The sequence below is a fragment of the Orycteropus afer genome, unplaced genomic scaffold (assembly GCF_000298275.1).
Source record: "Orycteropus afer afer isolate SDZICR_OR568_19922 unplaced genomic scaffold, OryAfe1.0 scaffold00041, whole genome shotgun sequence".
In the NCBI taxonomy this organism is placed as follows: Eukaryota; Metazoa; Chordata; class Mammalia; order Tubulidentata; family Orycteropodidae; genus Orycteropus; species Orycteropus afer.
Window position 1 is genome coordinate 1,367,305 of NW_006921628.1, and position 6,858 is coordinate 1,374,162.

The window sequence follows — 6,858 nt, forward strand, 5'->3', positions numbered from 1 at the left end:
TGTCAATTGATATCTCTGGTTCCCTGTTTACAATCTTGTAGGCTTATTTACTTTGGATACTTCCATAGCTGGGTTGGTTTCTGGGTTATATCATCATGTGTGTTAATGGTCAGTTGTTGTTGGCTATTGTTGCTTCTCTGTCCAGAGGGTTCCTTTTAGCATGACAAATTATGGATAACATTGAGAAGAATGGGAATTTTGGAACACTTGATTCATAAGTGATTCTTTACTCATGAGTACCTTGACCAGGAGGCTATCGTTCGAATGGAACAAGGGGACACTACATGGTTTAGCATCTTTGTAAGGTTGGTCTGGTTTTAACAAATTCCCTTAATTTCTGCTTATCTGGAAATGTCCTAATTTCACCATCATATTTGAGGGACAGTTTTGCTGGGTACATAATTCTTGGTTGGAAATTTTTCTCTTTCAGTGTTTTATATATACCATCCCATTGTCTTCTTGCCTGCATGATTTATGCTGAGAAATCCGAGCTTAGTCTCACTGATTGCCCATTGTAGGTAACTTTTCGTTTTTACTGTGCTGCTCTCATGATTCTTTCTTTGTCTTTGGTTTTGGTGAGTTTGATGATAATATGTCTTGGTGATTTTCTTTTGTGGTCTATCCTGTTTGTGGTTTGTAGGACTTCCTGAATGGATATATTCTCTTCTTTCATCATATCAGGGAAGTTCTCTTCCAACAAATCTTGGACAATTTTCTCAGTAGTTTCATTTTTCTCTTCCTGTTCTGGAATTCCAGTGATACGTAGGTTATTCCTTTTGATGGTATCCCTCATGAACCTTAGGCTTTCTTCATTTTGTCTTAATCTTTTTTCTGATTAATCCCTTTCCAAAGAAGTATTCAGGTATTTGTCTTCAATCTCATTAATTCTGTCTTCCACTGCATCAATTCTACTCCTTTGCCCTTTCAATATGTTATCTATTTCTGAAAATTTAGTATTGGTCTTCTGGATTTCTATCGTAGATTTTTAATTATTTCTAATATTTCATTTATTTTGTCATTTTGTTCTTGTATTGTCTTTTGGAATTGTTCTAGGGTTTTCTCTTTGTTTTCTTTGATCTGTCTCTCAATCCTTTGAAGATACCTAAATGTAATTCTTTTGAATTCCTTTTCATGGAATTCCAATGCCGTGTCTTCCTCAGGGATGTGTTTTGGGTCTGTATCCTGGTCTCTTGCTTCTCCTGCTTTATCTTGCTTCTTTGTGTGGACTGTGATGCTCTGTTGTCTCTGAGGCATTGTGACATTTTTGTGTTTATATTTAATTGGTGATTATATGTTGGAGTGACTTGCCCATGATTTTCATTTCCTTTGTTTTGTTTATATGTTATCTACACAAGCAAGGTACTATGGTGTGCTCCTCTATGCACTAGTTGGCACACTTATATACATACCACCTGTCTCCTTTACTGTTGTCAGCCTCTTGTATGTCCCTGCTGACCTTGGCAAACAGATGCTATTCTTAGGTCCCTGGAATGCTGTCACTTTAAAATCCAAAATGGTTGTCACTTGTAAAGATTCAAAATGGCTGTACCCTCGGTCACTTTAAATATCCAAAATGGCTGTGCCATGTGTAAACAATCAAAATGGCTGTGCCCTCTGGACAGCAGAAAGCCCACAGCTCAGGTTGTCTCCCTCCTTGCTGTTTCCCTTCCTAGTCATAGACCACCAGCACAGTTGTCCCTGCACCCCTTGGTGACCAGGGCTGATCTTTAGGTCAATTCTCAGGTCCCAACACCACTTGTAAATAGGCTATTGGTCCCATCAGGGTATTTGACAGTCTGCAGCTCCTACCGTCTCTGTACTCATTGTTTTCATTCAGGTTTTTCCACTAGTTGGTGCCTAATCCACTTCTGTATAGTTCCTTTCAAAGCTCAGGGCTTCAGGATTATTATCTGTATCTCTGTCAATTGTTTTTTCTTTTCTTTGTTGAAGAGGGTCTGTGTCCCTTGTCTGCCTAGTCCTCCATCGTACTGGAAGTCCCTCCAAGGCTGCAAATCTTAATGGAAGCAGAGTGCCTCATCTTTCTCCATGGAGCAACTGGTAGGTTCAAACGTCCAACCTTTTGGTTAGTGGCCCAATGCTTTAACCACAAAGCCACCAGAGCTCCCCTCATAGTAACACAGAAGTGTCTATTTTACCTGGAGTGATTGGAGAAATTCTTTCTGTGGAGGAGGCATTTGAGTGTGAGCAGAGACATGAATTCAGTGAGAAACAGCCTTGGGAAAATATGGAGGAAGAATGTTGTAGGCAGAAGGTATAGGACAGGGAAAGGACCTGAGGTGCGAATAAGCTTGGCTTACTCTAGAAACTCCAAGAAGACTAATGTGTCTGAAGCACAGTGAGCAAGGAAGAGAAGCATCAAAAACGTGGCTGGTAAGGAGTTGACATTTTATTTTAAAACAAAAGCCATTTGAGCAGGGTCTTATGGTCTGATTTTTGTTTTTAAAAGGATGGTTCTGGCACCTATAGAAAGTAAGAATGAATTTGAAAGGGGTCCAAGACGGAAGGATGACTCACTTGGAGGCAGTAGAGGAATTTAGGTAAGAGATGATAGAGGTATAGCAAGTGCGGTGGTAGGAATGGAGAGATGAGTTCCATGTTCTTGTGTATTTGTGTGTCCTTGTGTATATGTGGGTGTGTTTGTATGTGTGTCTCTGTGTGGCATGTTTTTGTGGGTAGATTTATGTGTATGTGGTATATACTTGTGGTGTGGTATGTGTACAGTGTGGTGTGTGTATGTGGTGGTGGTGGTGAAACAGGAAGTTAGGCTTCAGCTGAGGGTCCCATGGCTTTGGCACTCTAAGGCAGAGCAAGCCAGAGCAGCAGCCCAGGTGTGCTTGCTGTATTTGCAGAATGAAAGTGATAACTTTTTTTTTTTTTTAAATACATAGCTGCATTATTCCATTTCATCCTCCTGTATCCATGTGAGGTTGGCTTTATTGTTTTCCATCTTTTGCAGTTGAGAAAAGGGTGACCCAGAAAGGCTAGGTAACTTGCATAGTATCACATAGCCAGTAAGAGAGTGAGCCAGGACTAGAACCTAGGTTTGTTTGACCCCAAAGTCCATATGCCACCATAAGCTCTCTGCTACACTTCCTGTAAGGGGAGACTTGCACTCATAAAAAGTGGCCCAGGGCTACTAGCATCAAAATCCCCTGAGAAGTTTATTAGAAATATAGGCATTTGACTGCTAGCCAGAAGGCTGGCAGTTCAAACCCACCAGCCACTCCTCAGAAGGAAGATTGGGCAATCTACTTCCACAGAGATACTGCCTCAGAAACCCAAGGAGGGGTCGCTGTGAGTCAGATCCAACTTGATGGCAGTGAGGTTTTTTTTTCTTTTCTGGTTTTTATAGATTCCCAGACCCTGCTCCTCCCGCCCCCGCCCTTGTACTTACAGAATCAGAATCTCCAAAGGTTTTAGAACTACCTCTGTAGGGGATCAAGGATTTAAAGTGTTTCTCACATTTTATCCCAACATTCAAACCCTCCACTCTAGTCCAGCTCCTGAATGGTTACAGTCACTATTAAATTTTTTATTCTTATTTTTTTAATAAGTAATACATTCACATGGCTGAAAAATCAAAATAATTTTTTTCTAGAAGCTGTTCCATACAGGAGGACCACATGAATGTTTCTAAAATATTCACCTCTGTTTTATCATACTTCATCATGTTTTACTTCTGTTCAAATGCCTCCAGCAGCTCCTCATTGTCACAGGATAAAGGGCTGCAATGAAAGTTTCATTTGGCTGGATTCAATGCTTCACCTGAAAATTGTTATTAGTGCTGTTGAGTTGGGTCAGATTTGTGGCAACCCCGTGTGAAACAGAATGAAACGTTGCTGGGTCCTGTACCATCTTCAAGATCATTGGTGTGCTCAAGCCCATTGTTGCAGCTGTTGTATATTTTGAGTGCCTTTCAACCTGGGGAGCTCACTTTCCAGCACTCCACCGGACAATATTCTGTTGTGATCCGCAGTAGGGTTTTCATTGGCTGATTTTTGGAAACACATTGTCAGGCCTTTCTTCCTAATATGTCTTTGTCTGGAAGCACCATTGAACCTTGTCCACTGTGAATGACCCTGTTGGTATTTGAAATACCAGTGGCATAGCTTCCAGCTCATAGCAACATGCAAGGCCCCAGAGTACAACAAAGTAACAGATGGGTGGTGGTCACCTGAAAATAGGGTGTTTAAATATAGGCCTTTACATGAAAATGGCAAGTAGGATCCAGTGCCCTAGTGCTGCACTTGGCCTTCTGGAAGGTGCTCTTGGTCCCTTGGCTTGATGTGGCTGCATCAGTCTCCTGGACAAAGTCGGGAGACCCTCCTTAAAGTGGTTGTATTTCTTTGGACAAGTAGCTAAACAGACTCTTCTGGGTCTTACTGTCCTCTTCTGTTCAACAAGAGTGTGGGACTAGATAGTTTAGACATCCCTTTCAGCTCTGAAATTGTGATTCTGGGAAGACTGACAGTTTGTAACTGAAGCTCCCAAAATCTTTTTGACTCTGCTGAGTTTTCAATTTATTAATAGCAGATAGTTTAATTTTTAATTTTTTTATTTTTATTTTTGAGGGAATTGGAAATACTGAGTGGGACACATCTTGAATGCAAAGTGCATAGTGCTCTCTTTAAGATGGTCTGCGTGTCTAACAAAATCATAAATGTTCAAGATGTCCTTCCTGGAACTGTGACTCTCTGTGAGGCTCCTCTCCCTTGTGACTCTCCAGTTGCCCCCAAACCCCTGCAAAGTTCACCTGTGTCAGACTTCATTATAAAACCCCTTTGTGACTTTGTACCCAAGTACTGGTGTAATATAGCTCAGCGTAAATGTGGTTAAGTTGTATTATTTGCTGCACTCGATTTCCATCAGTTAATAGCAATTGCAATAACAATAGTACAGATGGTACTTTTTTTTTCCTTCTTCACACACACTATTGTTGATCCCTTGTTGAATTGTATAATTAAGCACTTATTATTGAGTAAAGCTCATCTTTCTCTTAGTATATAAGCTCCATGAAGGCAGGAGGCTTAATTTGTTCACCACTGGATCCCCAGCGCATCCTACTGTGCTTGCCACACAGAAGAAGCACAATTAGCTACCAAATGAATGACTGACTACATGAAGTGCTGTTATATAGATTAAAGACTTATTAATAAAGGTTAGTAAGCACTCACTCATTCATTCATTCACTTAGAAGGCTCCTGTGTTTTGACAACCAAGGAAATTAATTTTCTCCCAGCCCCCAGTTTGAGCTGCCCTGAGGTCAGGACATATTTGACTCAGTTTGGGAAGTCCTGGCATGCCTTCATAGGTGGGAGGTGTGCACAGAAGCGGAGAATTCATTATAGCTGGTTAGTCATCCGTGGAGATTGTAGACACTGTCCCTGGGCGGGGCGCCCCGGGACAGGGCCTATTCCTTTACCTGTGCACCGCTGGGTGCAGGGCCAGCAGAATACGCGGGAGCCTGCAATCTCCCCGCACTGGGAAAAAAGTAGCAAATGGCCTCTCAGTTGTCCCCTTGCCCGCGCAGCCAATTCTGAGATCAAGCCCAACATCTACTGAGGTAACTTTTCCAGTGACTACTTGGCTGGAGAGCCAGCTTGGATTCTCACCGACATCAGCTCGTGGAAGCTGAAGCCCACCCTTACCCACTTCCTTGGAACCTGAGGTTGCTGAGGCGGGTGCCAGGGAAGAAGGCAAAAGAAAAAGACAAACAAGACAAACCCTGGCGGCAGACGCGCTGGAAGACCCGCAAGATTAGGAGCGCCTGGCCTGCCGAGGTCACCAGAGTTGCGTTTAGCCTGCGAAGATGACTCAGCCCGACTCGGGTCGATCTTCACTGCCAACCTGCGCGTGGGCTCTACAAAGTTCTCAGTTACACTCTAGCCCTTGCACCGGAGCGAGGGGCTCCAAAACTTGGGTCCCGGGGTGGGGGCGACAGTGAGGGAAGCCACGGGAGAAACCTGGTTCCTGGGATACCAAAGGGTTCCCCCGACTTCCTTTCACCTCGCCCCTTCCTTTGCCGGCCCGCAGAAAGCATGCCCGCCCGCTCTCAGCTCCCGCTCAATGTAGTGGGGAGAGGGTTACCCCCCAGGCCTTGGAGGACTCTTTTATTACTGGAATCTAGGGAGTCTGGCAGTCAGGAAGGATTTGGCGCCTCATTTGTTTCCTTTCGCATCCCTGACTTTCCAGCTACCGCCACTCGCTGCAGGCGCGCGAACCTTGGGCCTCACCGGGTTGGAGCGCGAGCTGCTCGAAAGCCCTCGGGCCGGGTTTGGGCGCGTCAGGGGCGGCTCTGCTGCGGGCCGATGCGGGAAGCCCCACGCGCTCGAGCGCCCGCTCTGCGGTCGCAGCGCCGCCCTCTGTGCGGCCGCTACCCTGTCCGGCGCTGCGACTGGAGTAGTAGCTGCGGGCGACCACGCAGCAGTACCCTCGCCAGAACCTACAGAACCCCCGTCCCATCCCCACGCTGCGCCGCCCGCGTGCGACCCCGTCCGCCGCTGCGAGCCCTGGTTCCTTCCCCGGAGTTCTGCCTCTTCCCTGGTTTTGTTACGGAAATAGGGTGGCAAGGCTGGGGTCTTAGGCACCTCTAGGCTCCACAGGATTCGACCCCTCTCCCCCTGACCCAGGGGCGTACTAGGGGCGCGGCGCCGTCTCCAGGTGGTGATTGGCAAAGTGCAGGGTGCCGCGCCCCGCCCTCCGCCTTCCTCCTGCGCCCCCACCCCCACCCCTGCTCTGGTCGCCCGGACTCGGGGGCAGCCGGGGCCAGTCCGTTAGTCGCGTCCGCGGCGGCGGACTGCGGAGTTGTAAAGAACTCGCTGGCCGCATTGGGCCGGG